Below are 19,085 nucleotides of genomic sequence, written 5' to 3' on the forward strand. Positions count from 1 at the left end.
CCTTAGACACTAGCTGCATGACCCTGGGCAAGTATACCTCCCAGGGTTGTTGTAAGGCTCATATGAGATATTATTTGTAAAGCACTTAATGCAGTGCCTGGCACATAGTAGGAGCTAATAAATGCTTCTTCTTCCCCCCACACCCGCCACTGCCCCCAAGATGAGACTTGAACCTAGGTCCTCCTGACTTCAAATCCAACTTCTCATCCTGCAAGCTATGGCTGAGTAAGAAAAGCACTGAATATGGGAGTCCTTTCTCTTTAGTAAATTATGAAGAAGACAAAATGTGCCATTTGGAAGCCCCTCTCTATCTCTCCTCCTTGATTCCCTTCAGTTCCCATTCATTCAATATTTATTGATAATATTTCATTTATTCAATCAAAACATTTATTAATTACCTACTGTGTACTGAGTCCTGTACTTGTCTCTAAGGGGCATACAGCATTTAGATCAGATATGGTCTCTGTCCTTATGGAGTTTATAGTAGACCCAGAGCAAGGCCCTACTCCCAGTGCCCTGTGACTGCTGAGGCCCACCCATTGTGGTTTTCTCTAAGGAGCCCTGCTTTATCAAAGGTGTCATCCACCCCAGGTTCCATAGGACCTTCCTTTCTGCTGGGTCGTTTAGACTGGACCATAGATTTAGAGATGAAAGGGACTTCAGAGGGCAGTCAGTAAGGGTTTGTTAAGATCTACTATGTGCTAGGCTCTGTGCTAAGCACTAGGGATACAAAAAGAGGTAAAAACCAGTCCTCTAGACCATGGACTTTTCACTTTTCATGGGTCATGGCCCCCTTTGACAGGTGAAGCCTGTAGGCCCCATCTCAGAATCATGTTTCTTTGAGTGTATAAAATGAAATACACAGGATTACAAAGGAGATCAGTCATAAAGTTAAAAATATAGTCATCAAAATATTCTTTAAAAAAAGTTCACAGAACCCAGCTTAAGAACCCTGCTCTAGTCCAATGACAGTATTTTAGAAATAAGGAACTAAGGCTTAGAAAGGTGGAGGAACTTGCCTGAGGTACTACAGTCTCTGAGGTCCCTGGCAAAGCCAGGATTCAAATTCAGATCCAATGAAAAAGCCCACCAAACTGTCTCCACTAAATGAGCACTGGTATGAGTCTCTTCCTGGGAATGCAATGCCTCAGCCTAGTTAAACTACTTGGTTAAAATGTAGGGCTCCTTAAACATAGTTGGTAATGTGGAAAATCTTTAGTTGGGCTTAAGGGAGGGGGATTTATTTTGGATATGGGACCCGGGTTCTAATCCTGATTTTGTTGCAAACTTTTTGGATCTCAATACCCTCATCTGTAAAAAACAAGTGGCTGGGCTGGAATAGATCTTCAAGTTCCCTGTCAACTCTGATTTTCTGTGGATTCTTAAAGAATGGGGGAGAACTGGGAGAAATTGGGGTGTTTGCGAGTGGAGGTACCTTGGCCCTGAGAGGTGGGCAGTTGGAGACTAGAGAATATCAATTAGTTGGAAATTAGCTTCAGAGATGAGAGAGGTAGTTCTGATTGAGTGAGAAGACCTTGGAAGCTCTGGGTTCTAGTCCCAGTTCTTCTACTTAAAGTTGTAGGCTTTGGGTAAGTCACTTGATAATTTACTAAGAGATTGTCTAGCAATAACTTATATTCTACCTTTGAGTAACGTTGGCCTTGAAGGTAGGAGTGTGTTTTTGGGGAGTGGGGAAGCAAGCATAGGCTTTTTTTGTTGTTGTTGTTGTTGGCAGGACAATGAGGGTTAAGTGACTTGCCCAGGATCACACAGCTAGTAAGTGTAAGTGTCTGAGGTCGGATCTGAACTCAGGTCCTCCTGAATCCAGGGCCAGTGCTTTAACTACTGTGCCACCTAGCTGCCCCTAAGCATAGGCTTTCTCTCTCCTACTAGACGACTCCATCCTTACTTTGGGAGCAATAATCATGACATCTTTTTTATCCCCCAAAGTGCCTGGAAGGGTGGTCGGCACATACTAAGCTCTCAAGAAACACTTTTTGAGTGAATGAATGTGGCAAATTGGTCTCTGACCCCAAATGCCACTTGGCTGCTTTTGTTAAAAATGTTGTGGGTTGACCCCACACTAGGGGCTCACAGGACTAGAGACACTCAAGTCAGAGAGTACCTCAAAAGACAATTGGTTCAACGCTGTCATTTTAGTTTAAGAATTAGATTGACAATTTCGCTTGTATGAGGAAACTCCCTTTAACAGGCAGATTGGCACTTTCTCGGCAACTTAATAGTCTCATAGAGATGCCCAGAGCTGAGGTATCAAACTCAAATAGAAACAGGGCCACTAAACTGTACATAAGGATCCCTGTGGGCAGCATATTGACTTAGAAGACCACATGATTAACATTTTCTTCATTCTATTGAATTTTAATCTATTTTTTACATATTTCTGGAGAGTATTGGGCCTTAGGCTATGTGTTTGATGCCTCTGGCCTAGAGTAGAGAGAGATTAAATAATTTGTCGAGGGTCACAGAGCCAGAATAAATGGAAGGAAGGACTTGAATCAAGGTCTTTTTGGATCTGAGCCCAGCTCTATCTGCTACACCAAGTTGCCTTTCTACACTCATTTTACAGAAGAAGAAACTGAAGTTGCCCAGGTATTATATGCCACAGGCCTAGTCCTCTGATTTCAGAGACAGTAGTTTCCCACCACCACTCCCAATGTTGTACCACACTGGACCCTGGAATTCAGACCTGGGGTGTGTGTGTGTGTGTGGGAGGAATAGGGAGGAAAGGGGATGCCTTGGAAGAGGAATCTAAGTGGCACAGTGGATGGAGTGCTGGGCCTATAATCAGGAAGACATGAGTTCAAATATGGCCTCAGGTACTTAGTAGCTGTGTGACCCAGGGCAAGTCACTTAACCTCTTGTCTGTTCCAGTTTTTTCTTTTTCCATATTTTCTTTTTCCTTTTTCTTTTCTTTTCTTTTTTTTTTTGCAGGGCAATGAGGGTTAAGTGACTTGCCCAGGGTCACACAGCTAGTAAGTGTCAAGTATCTGAGGCCGGATTTGAACTCAGGTCCTCCTGAATCCAGGGCCAGTGCTTTATCCACTGTACCATCTAGCTGCCCAATCCCAGTTTTTTCAACTGCAAAATGGGGATAACAATAAGAGTACCTACCTCCCAAGATTGTTATGAGGATCAAATAACAGACTATTTGTAAAGCACTTGGAACAATAGCAGAAACCTAGTAGGTGCTTAATAAATGCTTGTTTCCTCCCTTTCTTGGATAGACTAGAATCTGGTACATGTAGGGTGGGTGTTCTTGAGGGGCTCTTTCAACTGTCTCTGTATCTGAATGAGGGCCATGGTGATTGGCCTTTTCTGCCTTTTCTGCACAGGGCAGAAAAGAAATTTTCTTTTTTCTTCTTCTCCTACTCCCCTTTCCCTCAGCTTCCCTCATTCCACCCCCCCCCCACCACCATACCCACTTGTGAAAGCAGAAAAATCCTTAAGTGGTGAAGTCATATTTTCCATGCCCCCCAAAGCTCTCGAAGAGCCGAGGAGTGTTATTGTAACAGGAGGAGGCTGGGGACAAAGGAAGCTTATAATTTTGTAAACAGAGGCCTCTCCACACTGGCTTTCCTGGGCAAAGAGTCAGGGATTGGGAGGGGGGAATAGTTGGAGGCAGGGTAAGACAGAAGTTGAAAAAGTCGGAGAAAAAAATGAGTTCACATCTGCTCTTAAAGGGAGGTCCTTGGAAGCATGAACCCCCAGGAGCGGGGGTCCCAGTGGTTCCAGGGAGGTTCTGTGAAAATGGCTGCAAACACAATGACTTTGGTTAGGCTTTCTTGTGTTTTTATCAAACCTCTCTTGTGCTTATATACAGATTATATATACATGTACATGCTTCTATATATTCTGCATTATATATATGTATATGCATATATATGTGTGTGTTTCTATATTAGACCTATTTTTTCATTAGTATCAGGAGTTCCCAGTGGGGAGGCTCTTTTTTATTAATGCAGATCAGCATTTGCTCTGCAACTTATGTTAATGGAAAGTTGCCTGTGGTACTGGGAGGTTAAAAGACTTCTTGAGGATCCCATAGACTCTGTATCAGAGTCAGAAATTGAATTCAGATCTTCCTGACTCTAAGTCTCTATATGCTACCCCATTCTTCCTTCTTTCCCTGCTCTACCTCTTCCCCGATTCTCTCATTTAAAATGACCAGATACCCTACAGTTTTCTCATCTCGGAAAAGATGAGGATTTTGGATGCACGTTTTGAAATAGCAGCAAACAGAAATTTAAATAAAGAAAAACTAGGTTCACTTATACTCCCTTTGAATGTGTAGACATCAGGGTCACATAAGGGCTCCTGGTAGACAGTTATCTATGAACTAGGCCTGTTGATTGCCCTCCTTTGAGATCAGACTATCCTCAGCATCACATCTATGCCAAAGGTGCTCTGTGGTCTGGGCCCCCAGGAGCCATTGAGACTGGGGTCTCTCTGGGTTTTCTTGGAAAGCCCTGGGGCACTGTGGGGTGTCAACTTACACTTGTAAAAATAACTCTGAGGCTGAGCCTGGTTCCCTTGACATGCACAGACACCAGCAGGTGCTTTGGCAAAGGTCACTCATCTTCAGGGAGTGCTGGGCGGTGGAGGAGTTGGTTGGAGGAAGGAAGGGGAGTGCTTCTTTTCAGCTGTTCCTGTCACCCTCAAAGGGCATTTCTTTTTTTTGGGGAGGGGTTTGCGGGGCAATGGGGGTTAAGTGACTTGCCCAGGGTCACACAGCTAGTGTCAAGTGTCTGAGTCTGGATCTGAACTCAGGTACTCCTGAATCCAGGGCCCGTGCTTTATCCACTGCACCACCTAGCCGCCCTCAAAGGGCATTTCTTTCAGAAGAAGACAGTGTTTTAAAACTTTTTATTGATATTTTTGTTTTTACATCACCTTAATTTCTTCTCCCTGCAAAGAATAAAAAGAAAGAGGAAAAGAAAGCAAATCTGATATTATATGAAATGTTCCACACCCATAGTCCTCTATCTCTGCCCTCTGCCCAAAAGAAGAGTTTCTTTCAATTTGTTATGGCCAACCTTGGTCATTAGGATTACAATGATCACTCAGTTTCTTTTGTAGTTGTGGTTCTTTCCATTTCTTTTCCTATAGTCATCGTGTGTTTTGTTTTCCTAGCTCCTCTCACTTTACTCTGTATCAATCAATAAACATTTATTAAGTACCTACTATGTGAAAGGCACTGTGCTAAGTACTGGGTATACACAAAGAGGCAAAATTACCTGCCCTCAAAGAGCTTATAGTCTAATGAGGGGACAACATGCTAAGAAATATATGCAAAGGATTTATATATATATATTTATGTATATATATATACAATACATAGATATGATATACACATAGGATAAATATAAAATATAAAAGTATATATACAATACATACATACATATGATAAATAAGAAATAATTAACAGAGGAAAGGCACAGGAATTAAGAGGGGTTAGCTGATGTAAGGGGCTAAAATTATAGCTAGTCCGTCTAAAATATCTGAGTGGTCACCAATAAATTATAAGCTTTAGAAAGAGTTTAGACTTTTAAGCATTTATTAAGGAGAATAAGAATTTGGTGAAGAGAGAGAAAGAGGCTTAGATTCAGCTGTCTATCTCAGGGAGCCCGCATTTCTGCTCCACTCTTCAGGAGAGTCCTGATGAAAGAGAACGAGAGTCCGCCTCGCCCCTTCTTCCTCCTACAAGCCTCCTGTGAAACTGGGAACATCCCGTCCACATGCACACACAACTCCAAGCTAAATTGGTTGGTAGTTTTGATAGACAGTACTCACGAGCAAACGTCACTTTCTGACGCCAAGGAAAAGCCTCATGGATTGCCTTCAGACACCTTCTCCTCATGGTGGAACTTTCCTACAGTAACTCTCCAGCAGGTGGCATCACTCCACTTGGTACCCTGAGGATGTCTTCCTGTAGAAGGTAGAGTTTTAGTTGGGATTTAAAGGAAGGCAGGGAGGTCAATAGTTGGAGAAGAAAAGGGAGGAAGTCTCAGGCATTGAGGACAGTCAGAGAAAATTCTTGGAGACCAGAGATGGAGTGTCTTGCTTATGGGACAGCTGGGAGGCCAGTGTCTTTGGATTGAAGAGGACTCGTTGCGGAGTGAGGTATAAGAAGACTAGAAAGGTAAGAGGTTAGGTTATGAAAAGTTTTGAATGGCAAAGTGTTTTATATTTGTTCCTAGAGGCAATAAGAATAACAGGTTTGCCCTCCTCTGAATTCTTCATATTCCTTATTTCTTATGGCTTAGGAATATTCTATTCATTTCATTCCATTCATGTACCATAGTTTGTTTAGCTAATTCCCAATGGATAAGCATCAATTTGGTTTCTAGTTCTTTGCTACCACAAAAGTGCTGTTATTAATATTTTATTATATACGGAGTACTTTTTCTCTTTCTGACCTCCTTTGGAGTATATGCCTAGTAGTAGAAATATCTGGGTCAAAAAATGTAGACATATTAGTCACTTTTAAATAACATTTCAAATTTCTTTCCAGAATGGTTAGACCAGTTTTCAGCTTCACCAAAAACTCATCAGTGTACCTGTCTCTCCTCAGCCCTTCCAACATTGACCATTTCTATCTTTCATCTTCTTTGTCAGTTTGCTGGGTAGGAAGCAAAACATAAGAGTTGTTTCAATTTGAATGCCAAATAAGACAAAGTCAATGGATCTGTGTGATGGTCCCACCATTTCCTTTGCTCAGCCACTTTGGGCAGGTGCAGCTAATTCACAGGGAAGCACAGCTGGAGAATCCAACCTATTAGGGCCCCAGTAGGTACAAGGGAATAGTCAAGCCCAAAACTTATACTTAGATACTTTGGTGGATGTTCCTTCATAACATCTCTTATATTATATCCCTTCCCTTCCCTCCAATCACTTAGCCATCACCCTAGCTGAAGACCTTATCATCTTTCACCTGGATTATTAATAATAGCCTCTTAATTAGCTGCTGTGTGGAGGATGGTGATTCTCTACCCTCTGAGAATTTGTAATCTATCTGGGAAGACTAAATCAGCACAATGAAATGATAGTAAACAATACCCAGCTTTATACTTCCATACTTTCAAGATCTATAGTTTCAATAGAGTGAGTACTTTCTTCAACCCTTCTGCAACTTTGTTGTGTGTTGAGGCTGAAAAAATTCACCCTCGGGCTAACTTGGTGATGAATTTCCCTGAATTTAGCTAGGCTAGCCTTCAGACAATAGACTCAATCTGTCGTTGAATTTGTACTTGAAGACTTTCCAGAGTTCTAGGACCTACAGCTGGAACTCTATTGGCATAGCCTTCAACAATACAGGGCTTCCATGCCGAGATGCAGTAGGATTTTCCTTAGGAGTTTATTTTATTTGTATGATACAGGTAGTAAAGTACTATATATATTCAAAGGAGAGAGAGGGAGCTCAAAGAGCACTGGAGTAGTCATGAAGGGTGTCAAGGAACACAATCTTAAAGGACAAGTGAGTTATCCATTGTGAAAAGGATAAGAAAGACTAATCTTGGTAGAAGGCAGAGCGTGGGTGCCTTTCAAGAGGCTCTGTCTTGGGCTCTTCTTTCCACTCCCCTCTTCACCTTGTCTTTCCTCTTTGTTCTTCTCATCTCCTTTTCTCTTCTCCCTATCTTAACCTGGGGTTCATTAATTTGTTTCATGGAAAAAATGGATGACTATTTAAATAGAATTGATTTTCATTGTAATCCCATGTATTTTATTTTATGCATTTAAAAATATTCTGAGAAGGGGCCTATGGGCTTCACCCAAAGGGGTTGATGATACATACAAGGCTAAGAATCCAAGGGGCTTCTACCCTTTCTTGATAAATTCCTTATCTTACATGGATTCAATTATCACCCCCATATAGATATGTCCAAAATCTACATATACAGTGTTCATATTTCTCTTGAATTCTGGACTTTCATCCTTAAATGCCAACTGGACATTACCCATTTTGGTGTCTTAGGCTCCGTATATTTAGGATCCCCCAGCTAATAAGTATCTGAGGCAGGATTTAGACCCAGTTTTGCAAGGTTTTCAGACTAGTATTCTATCCAGTGTGGCATCTAGAAGCCACTATCACCAGCCCACTTCCTTTTATAATCATACATAAGCCTGATGTTGTCATTTACATTACTTCTTATGTCCAAGTCATTACTGGTACTGTGCTGTAGATTACTTGCATGCACCACACACCTTTCCTTTGCTCTTTAGCAAATCCATACTTAAAGTAAAGCTTTAAACTACATAAGGATAAAAACAGGGCTGAGTTTCTATCTACTCTCATGAATTTGAGGATCCCCCTTTGCCTTGCCCTTTTTTTGGAAGTTCCAAGTTGGGTTATTCTTTTTTTTTTCTTCAGGGCAATGAGGGTTAAGTGAGTTGCCCAGGGTCACACAGCTAGTAAGTAAATGTCAAGTGTCTGAAGCCAAATTTGAACTCAGGTCCTCCTGAATCCAGGGCTGATGCTTTGTCCACTGTGCCACCTAGCTGCCCCCTATGTTGGGTGATTCTGAAACAGTTGTTCATTGATTAAATCTGCCTAGAAATCTGCTATTCCCCTAGAAGTCATGATAAAATGGATGGAGCTCTGGGCCTGAGTCAAGAAGGCCCAAGTTCAAATCTTGCTCCAGATACTTACTAGCTATGTGACCCTGGGTAAGTCACTTAGCCTCTATCTGCCACATTTTCCTCAACTGCAAAATAAGGATAATAGTAACCTTTATTACCCAGGATTATTGTGAAGATCAAGTGAAACATGTATAAAGTGATTTGCAAACCTTAAAGCTCTATATAAATGCTAGTTATAACTGTTCCTCTGCCTCTAAGCAGAAAGGATCCTTTCTCTGCAGTCCAGATATATGGTCCCACCACAGTTCTGGGATATCTCCAGGGATAGTTATAGAGAAAATTCTGTACAAGATGTTAATTGTTCTTGTTGCTCTCTGAGGACACTTCTACCTCTGTGATTCTCGTGATTCTGTGAGACTCCACAATCTTTCTCAGTAACCTTTTCCCCCTAATACCCTCTTCCCATTTTGGGAGGTTCCTCTAGTCAACTAATAGTAATGATAAAGATAATAGTAATTATACTCTGAATAGATAAAGATCTTTAGATTTTTATAAAGTACTTTCATATACATCATCTCACAACAACACTGTGAGGTAGTCAGGGCAGCAAATCTATTATCTATTTTATAGATGAGGAAACTGAGGCTTTTGAGAAGTAAGGCTAATTTGCCCAAAGTCATATAGCAACTAGGGGTGGTGGATTTAGGAACAGAATTTAGGTCCCAGAATCATAAAATCATAACATTTTAGGATTGGGAAGAACATTAGTGATCACTGATATTTAATAGAAAGTGATTTATGATCAAAATGTGGTTATGGAAGAATTTAACTTCTTTAAGTTTTTAAAAAAAGATAAAATAGTGATGGAAAACCATCATATATTTTCCCCAAAGTACATATATATATTTGAAGAAATCCATGAAATGGCAAAAAATTAGATGAGGATCAGAGGCAATGAGAAAGAACAGAAATGATGTTGTATACCTTAGACCACCTGAGCAGCAGAAGAAAATGGATGATTAATTTAGGAAACCTGGTAGAGAGGCATAATATGGGGGAACTTAAGTTCTGAACATCTGTGGGAGCTTTCTCTCCCTCTGACCAAAACAGAGCAGCTGAAAAATATTTAGCTGATTTTAATGATAATTTCCCTTTTCAAAATATGGAGGAAATGACTAGGGGCAACTATCATTCTCAGCCTGATTCAAACTCTCTCCCCAACCCCTGAAAGCAAAAGAATTGGTTCGTGAAATGATGAATACTTGGGAAGAAAGTCACCACACTATAGTCAATTGTATGAGGAGATGAGAAAGCCTAGGATAGGCTGATGCACACTCTAAATTTTGTGGGAGCAGATTCTAAAGAGTGTAGAGAAAGGATAAATAGGATCTTGTAAGGAAGATGTAAGCCAAAGAGGGATAGAAACTTTCCCAAAAGGAAATTATTATTATTATTTGTAGTGATGCAATTGGGGTTAAGTGACTTGCCCAGGGTCACACAGCTAGTAAGTGTTAAGTGTCTGAGGCCAGATTTGAACTCAGGTACTCCTGACTCCAGGGCCGGTGCTCTATCCACTGCACCATCTAGCCGCCCCCAAAAAGGGAATTCTAATGACACAAGCATAAATGTACAATCCTAGTAAGGAAAAAAAGGAAAGTTTTAAAAAATAGATGTGTGTGGATGCTCAGGGAACTCATTGACCAACCTAGATTATAAAGAAATGTGTACATTTCTATAGAAGAAAACAAAGAGGGGGCAGCTAGATGGCGCAGTGGATGGTGCACTGGCCTTGGAGTCAGGAGTACCTGAGTTCAAATCCGGCCTCAGACACTTAACTTAACACACTTATTAGCTGTGTGACCCTGGGCAACTCAATTAACCCCAATTGCCTCACTCTAAAAAAAAAAAAAAGAAAACAAAGAAAGGCAATTAATTGACACCAACTACAAAAAGAAGTAGGGTCCTTTAGGATATCATTGGGTGCTTCTCTTGGTAATTTTTTTACAAATCATGGAAAATGGTACTAGAGAAATGCCTTAGGACTAAAGATGAACAAATGTAGTCCAAATTTCCAGAAAAGGGAAGAGAGTAGGTTCTTTAAACTGTATGGCAATTAATTTTATTTTGAATCCTGCAAAAATTCTAGCATGTATATTGATGGAGATGGTTTGCTATCATGTAAAAATTCAAGTAGTGATCACTGTTAGCTAATAAGGCTAAGTGGAAAGATTGTATTCTAGTGGAAAGAGCACTGGACCTGTAGTGAGAGGACTCTGGTTCACAAATGAATAAATGAAAGAATGAACAAATGAAACATGTTTGTTCAGTGCTTAATATGTGCCAAGAATTGTGCTAAGTGGAGATAAAAATGGAAATGTGAAATAGTTCCCGCCCTCCCCCTCTAACGAGAAGAGACAGCACACATACAAGAGTGGTAACCAGGAAAGGGAGTTATGATCCAGGTAGTGACAAAGATGGCGATTAGAATCAAGAGTAGTCCATTAACAGACCCTTTCCATGGGCAATGATTGGGGTGATTTGATTATAGTTCTCAGAGGTAGAAGTGGAAAAGTATCAGTTGTGCTGGGAATACAAAAGTAAAAATGTAGAGTTCTAAGGAAGAAAGTATTTATTATCAAAAATATTCCTGGGGCAGCTAGGTGACATAGTGGATAAAGCACTGGCCCTGGATTCAGGAGGACTTGAGTTCAAATCTAGCCTCAGACACTTGCCACTTACTAGCTGTGTGACCCTGGGCAAGTCACTTAATCTGCATTGCCCTGCAAAAAGACAAAAAACCCCAAAACAACAACAACAAAAAACAAAACAAAACAAAAATAAAAACAAAAGTATTTATTGGACACTTTCTCTGTTGTGCTGGGCACTGGGAGTACAAATGTAAAAAGAATGCATCTTATCTCAGGAAGCTTATATCTCTAATGGAATACCTTCCCTCCCCCATTTCTCCTTGGTCTTGAGCTGTTCAACATTCTACCAGTGATTTGTATAAAAGCACAGAAGATTTGCTTATGAATTTTGCAGAGGAAACAAAAGCATGAGGGATAGCTCATCTTGATATATCAAATGATGAACATTCCAAAAGGACCTGAATAGTCCAGGATGATGGATGTGCCGAATCAAAAAAAGATGAGCTTTGGTAAGGACAAATGAAAAGGTTTGAAGGAGAGCAGAAGTAAACTACTTTGCAGACCTTAAAGGGATATATAAATTGTTGTTGTTAAAGTCTTATACTTAAATGCGAAAATTCAACTGCACAAGTGGAGTTAACTGTAGCTAGATAGAATATTTATTAACACTTGTTAATATTATGAATCAATGCTTCAACTGGAGCTTCCACCTGGAGCAGAGAAGACTTATGGGGAACTTGATAGTTGTCTTCAAATATTTGAAGGACAGCCATGAGGAAGAGGAATTAAGCTTGTTTTCCTTGGCTCCAGAAGATGGAACGAGGAGTAATGAGTAGAAAATGTAGAAAAGCAGATCTTGGCTTGATATAAAGAAAATTTTCCTAATAATTAGTGCTGTCCAAAAATGGAATGGGCAGTCTGGAGAGAGAGGTAGTGAGCTTTCAGTCACTGGATGTCTTGATATACCTGGAGGTTTTCCTTTTGGATTTTCTTTCAGAAGGTGATTGGTGGATACTTTCATTTCTATTTTGACTTTTGCTTCTAGACTATCAGGGCAATTTTCCCTGACAATCTCTTGGAGGATGGTTTCTAAGCTCTTATTTTGGTCATGGTTTTCAGGTAGTCCAATGATTTTCAGATTCTCTCCTGGATCTGTTTTCCAGGTCAGCTGTTTTTCCAAGGAGATATTTCATATTGCCCTCTATTTTTTATTCAGTTGGATTTGCTTTACTGTGTCTTGGTTTTGCATAAAGTCACTAGCTTCCATTTGTTCAATCCTAATTCTTAGGCAATTATTTTCTTGAGAGAGCTTTTCTATTTCTTTTCCCATTTGGCTTTTCAAACTGTTGACTTTTTTCTCATAATTTTCCTGCATTACTCTCATTTCTCTTTCAATTCTTTCCTCCATCTCTCTAAATCTTCCTTCTATCTCTCCTACTTTCTCTTCAAAGTCCCTTTTGAGTGCTTCCATGGCCTGAGACCAATTCATATTTTTCTTGGAAGCTTTGAATGTTGGAGCTATGACCCTGTTATTATCTTCTTCTTCTGAGGGTGTATTTTGGTCTACCTTTCTCCCAAAGAAGTTTTCGATGCTTTCTCTGCCTACTCATCTTGGCTGCCTATTTCTTGGCTTTTAACTCCTTCTTAAAGTATATTGCTGCTTCCAGGACACACTGATCTACAGCATGTCCCAGGAGATGATTGGTCTTCTTCTCAGGCTGCCTGGCCTGTGAGTAACCACAGCTGCTTTCTCTTTGACCTGGAAACAGAAGTCTGATTGAACTCTGATTCTCTATGGTTGGAAGCTTGGCACCCCTCCCCCACTGGGCCACCACCACTCGATTCAGCCCACTGGTTCAGAATCAGCATGCTTTGCCCCAAATCCAGCAGAGACTGCCTCCACTTCACCCCGGCCTATTGTCGAACCCCCTCACAAGTCCACAATCAGAGCTTCAGAAGCTGTTTACACTGAAGACTGAGGCACTCTGGAAGCACTGTCTGTTTCTGGACAGGTCTGGAATGCTCACTGAGCTGTTTGATCCGATCAGTAGGTGATCACAATTGCCCTCTTTTCCACTGGATGTCTTTAACCAAACCTGAATGACTAACTGCCAGTGGTATTGCAGAGGGGATTCCTGTTCAGGTGTGGGTTAGAGTAGATGGATTTTTTTTTTTGTGGGCCAATGGAGGTTAAGTGACTTGCCCAGGGTCACACAGCTAGTAAGTGTCAAGTGTCTGAGGCCAGATTTGAACTCAGGTACTCCTGAATCCAGGGCCAGTGCTTTATCCACTGTGCCACCTAGCTGCCCCGACTGGATGGCTTTTTAACTCTTGTCCAATTCAGTGATTTGGTGATCGTGTACAACCCCCTTAATTTACAGAAGGAGAAACTGAGGTACAAAGAGATGAATGATCTGCCCAAGGTAATACTACAAGTTAGTGGCATAGCTAGGAAAAAAATAGAGGTCATCTTTCTCTCAGCCTAATGCTTTTTCTACTACACTAGGATTTTTTACTCTGAGTATCCTTTTCTCACCAAGGAACCATGTGCTCCAGGGAAATATTGCATTGAGTATGTGTGTGTGTGTGTGTATGTTTGTGTATGCACATATGCATGAGATTGTTGGGTGTGGCAGTGTCATCCATCCTTCATTCTCTCTATTCTATTTTCCACTCCAGGCCTTCCTTCTGTCCTCCAATATCCCTTTTAAAGTCCAAGTACAAGGATATATAGCCCAGGAATAGAAGTGACCACGAATTAATCAATCCTCCACAATGTTGGGAGAGTGGGGTAAGTGAGGACAAGTCAAGGAATTCATACCTGAGAGACAGAGAGACAGAGAGACAGAGACAGAGAGACAGTGACAGAGAGACAGAGAGACAGTGACAGAGAGACAGAGAGACAGTGACAGAGACAGAGAAGCAAAGAAGTCATAGAAGGGATACTCCGACGATCTGACCACTTACAAAATATCTTATATCACTACTCAAGTTGAATATTCCCCAGGATTCTTAGCTTTACTCAACTGTCTCGGATGCCATTAGAGAGTAGACCATATGGGCTCCTGATGGGAAATATAACTTATCTCCTTCTCTGGGATTAACCAACCCAGACTTCTAGATTGGAAGTTAGTCTGTTGGGCTAAGTCTGATTCTGCCAGGAGCCCAAGGCCAGTGGAGGCATATGGGAACTTTGTCATTGTACTTGGGGCTAAATAATCATGGTACCCCCATTCCTTTATCATGGCCTAGTGGATTGGGAGAGTGCTGGACTTGGGGTGGAGTCATGAAACTCGTGTCTGAAACTTGACTACTAGGGGAAGTTATTTAATTTCCTCGGTGCCTCAGTTTTCTCATCTGCAAAATGGAGATAATAGTAGCAACCACCTTACAGGGCTGTTATGAGGATCAAATGAGGTGACATGTAAAACACTCAGCAAACCTTACTATCCTTGTTCATCTAATAGCAAAAGCTTTGTATTCTATAGTAGAGAAATCACTGGATTTGAGGTCAAATCCATGCTCTATCTCTTGCTACTTGTATGACCTTGTCCAAATCACTTAATGTCCCTAGGCCTCAGTTTCTTCATTTGTAAATTTAGAGAGATTTGACATCCCCCCACACACACACTGTAGAGGTCTTCAAGCATTGGCTGGATGACTACATGCTAGGTTTGTCAAAATAAAAATTCCTTTCATGCATGGGTTGTAACTGATGTCTGCTCAGGCACCTCCCAACTCTCAGCTTTGTGGCAATTTCTAATGACCTTTGCCTGTAAAAATGTATAATTCTGTGACTGTCACATTGTTCTTAATAGTCTTTCTCCTTACCTTTCTTTGAGGGGAAGGTGGATTCTCCCCATTTAGGAAAAGTGAAAACCAAACGTTTGCTCCAGGCTATGCACTTGAATTTTTTTAGAGAGGTGGGGAATGACTTCCTTTCAGTTCTCTTTCCGCTTGAAAAGACCAGGATAGAGGCTATTGGTTTGTTGATTTTGCTGGTCAAGGGGTGGACACAGATCTATTTCCTTTCCATCCATCCATTCCTAACCCAAATATTGTGCCAATGGCCTGTGGAGGCTGTGGCCTCTTGCCGGCATTCCTCAGCATGCGTCAAGGAAAGCCGAGTTTGGTCTCATTTGATAGAAATGCCTAGGAGCCCTGGTTGGATTCTGCCCAAGGGCTGGCCACCAAGTGGTAAATGCCAACCTTCCCTCTCATTGTGGCCACCAGCAGCAGTTTCTGGGGAGGTAGAAGGGCAGAATGATCCTGGAAAGGATGAGAGGTTAGTAATGCAGTAGAGAAAGAACAGCAGTTGTTTAAAATAGTAGTAAGAGGAGCTCATCTTTGAAGAAACCTTAACTAATGAATCTGGCAGAGGCAAGGACAAGAGACAAAGCTGGGAGAGCAGAAGAGACCCTGGTAGGTGTTGACAGGATCCTAGCTATTGTTTCCCTGCAGAACATATCATGGGAAAGCCGCTCAAGCTGGAGGGGGGAAAAGTGGGTATCAAAAAACCCCTCTAGGTTTTATGACGCCTTACTAACACTCCTCTCCTGATATATTTGGCATTTACTTTGTACATATTTTCTTTTATTTTCTTCATATATTTATATTATAATAATTACATATGATTATATAATATAGTATAAAAGATCAATAAACAGTATTACATATAATTACATAGCATATTATAATATACTTATATATTATCTATATACTTTATTTTTATTTATTTATAGACATATTGTAGCCAATTCCAGCACATGTTACCTTGTGGGAAAGGACAACTTGATTTTTTAAAAATCTCTAGTACCTAGCATGGTAATTTAGTACTTAATAAATGTCATATTAAATTGAATAATTCAACGTGGTCACCCCAGATAGTCTATAGGGCCTTAACATGAGTCAGAATGGTCTAATGTCATGATCACCTGATTGAGAGGTAAGACATCAGTACTAATTCTTTCTCTGCCACTAATTTCTTGGGTGATATCTGGGTGTCTCTTCCTCTCTCTGGCATTTGATTTCTCCTCAGCTATATTATTGGTTGTGAAGAATAGATTTAATGATATTGTGGTATCAAAGGATAGAAACCAGAGTTGTGATTTCATTGTCAAAGGGCATTCCCAATGAGGAACTTTCCCTCCCACTGCAGGTTGGAAAAACTTATAGTATAGAGACATAGAGGTGTCAAATTTGCAGCCTGCAAAGCTCCAGAATGTAGTTGAACCAGATTAAAATGTAATTGGGAAATGTTTAACAAAATAAATAAAAATATAATATAACGTAGCTAATACTAATTTGTGGTTTTCTACATTGATACTTGACCTTCAGGGATCTTTGTGAATAGTTTAGTGAACACTGACCAGTTAACTGATTTGTCCTGCATCACAGAGTCATAGTGTGCCAAAGCTGGGACTTCCAAAACTGCATCTCCAGTCCTCATCCCTTTTCTGAGTTTTATTCCCATCACACTGTTTCCTAGAATCTCCACTTGAATGTGCCATAGGCATCTCAAACTCAGTATGTCCAAGTGAGATTCCCTATGTTCACCCTGTAACACACCCTTCTGAAATTTCCAATTCCTGTTAAGGACACCACCATCTTTCCAATCTCCTGCTTTTGTACCATCAACATCATCCTTAACTCTCCATTTCCCCTGGTTCCCCCCATATCCAACTACTTGCTGTCAGTTTCGCCTGGACAATATCTGTGTATAGTACAAACATATAAATACAAATACAATTATATTTACTAATATTTGTACATGTTGTCTCACTCCAGGAGAACACAAGTTCCTTGAGGCTTGGGACTGTTTTGCTTCCGTCTTTGTATTCTCAGAGCTTAATATAGCACCTGTCACACAATAGAGGCTTAATGGAAGCTTTTTGAATTTAAATTGAATCCCCTGACCTTGACTCCTTTAACAGTCATTGTACAATGATGATGATTAGGGGCAATGAACAAGGCCTGATGGATAGAAAGAACCTGGCAAAAAATGGTCAAAGTAATGATCTGGGAAAGTGCCCTGAATTCTGTGTTGGGTCAAACCAGAGTTCACGGTATAAACAAATGCAGAGATCTAGTCAGGAATTGGAAGGCAGGTTGTAGAAGTGGTCCCAGGTGAAATCTAAAATCTCTCATTCTTATTCCTATGCTCTTTTTTTCTTTTTGTTTTGGTGAGGCAGTGAGGGTTAAGTGACTTGTCCAGGGCCACACAGCTAGTAAGTGTCAAGTGTCTGAGGCTGGATTTGAACTTGGGTCCTCCTGACTCCAGAGTCAGTGCTCTATCCACTGAGCCACCTAGCTGCCCCACTCCTATGCTCTTTTATAGAATGCCAGAACTTGGAGAGGCCTTAGAGATCATCTAGTCTAACCCTCTTGTTTTCCAATTGAAGAAAGGGAATACCTGAGATGCTCCAGGGGTAATGAGTGATGAAGTTACACATATCACCAGATAATGACCACCGGGAAATTGTAATAATGTGTACTGTGCAAGTGATGTTGTTTGGTCACATCTGACTCTTCATGGCCCCGTTTGTGGTTTTCTTGGCAAACATACTAGAGGGGTTTGCCCTTTCCTTCTCTAGCTCATTTTATAGATCAGGAAACTGAGGCAAAGACTCACTAGCAAGTGTCTGAAGACAGATTTAAACTCACGAAGATGAGTCTTCTTGACTCCAGGACTGATACTCTATCCACTATGCCACTTCATTGACCTATTTGCATGTGATTAGATGAATTAAAAAGGGACCTCTGTGTTTTGACTACTAATGCAACTTTGTTATGTTATGCTTGCTCATTAGAGGATACTTACAAGTGGTCTCTGTACCTATAGCGGTGTGCATATAACCTTGCTATATGTGAGTTAATGGATAGTAATGTATACCTAGAAACTGTACCTATGTATCAGGTATGATTTTCAAGGACAAAAAATTTTTATTGGTGGAAGAATTTAAAGGACAGGAATGAAGGACAAAGGTCAGGTCTCATCTGTTATTAAATGCCTCTCTGAGGCTTTTTGAAGTTCTATGGTCATTAAATTTTATTTTTCAATCAACAAAAATTGATTTTCTCTTTCCCATCTCCCACTAGAACCCCCCCACAACCTTTGTAACAATTATGAAAGATTATGAACAATTATGTTAAGAAAAGCAATGTCATGTATTGTACTTGTCCAAAAATATGTTTCATTCTGCACTCTGAGTCCATTTACCTGTCAGGATATTGGTTGCATATTTCATCATTGGTTCTCTGGAATCATGACTGGTCATTGAATTGATCATTGTTCTTAAGTCTTTCAAAGTTGTTTGTTTCCATGTTATGTTATGCTATGTCATGTCATATCATATAATACATATATTTATGTTATTTTCATTATATAAATTGTTCTTATTCAGGTTACTTCATTCTGCATGAATTCATACAAATCTGACTAGGTTTTACTGAAACTATTCCTTTCATTATTTCTTATGGAATAATAGTATTGCAGTACTTTTACATAACATATCCCCCCCAGAAATCCCCCAATTAATGGGAATTCTCTTGGTTTGCAGATTTTTGCTTTTGTAAAAAAAGTGCTATCAATATTTTTTGTATAGAAGAATACTTTCTCTCTGTTTTTGCTCTTTTTGAAGTATAGGACTAATAATGATATTGCTAGGTCAGAGGGCATGACAATTTTTTGGTGGATATAAATCTAAATTGCTTTCCAGAATGACTGGACAAGTTCGTAGCACCATCAACAATGCATCAATCTTCCTGTTTCCCCTCATAGTCCCTCCAACATTTGCCACTTTCTTTTTTTTCTGTCACCTTTACCAACTTGATCAATGT

The sequence above is a fragment of the Dromiciops gliroides genome, chromosome 3 (assembly GCF_019393635.1).
Source record: "Dromiciops gliroides isolate mDroGli1 chromosome 3, mDroGli1.pri, whole genome shotgun sequence".
NCBI lineage: Eukaryota > Metazoa > Chordata > Mammalia > Microbiotheria > Microbiotheriidae > Dromiciops > Dromiciops gliroides.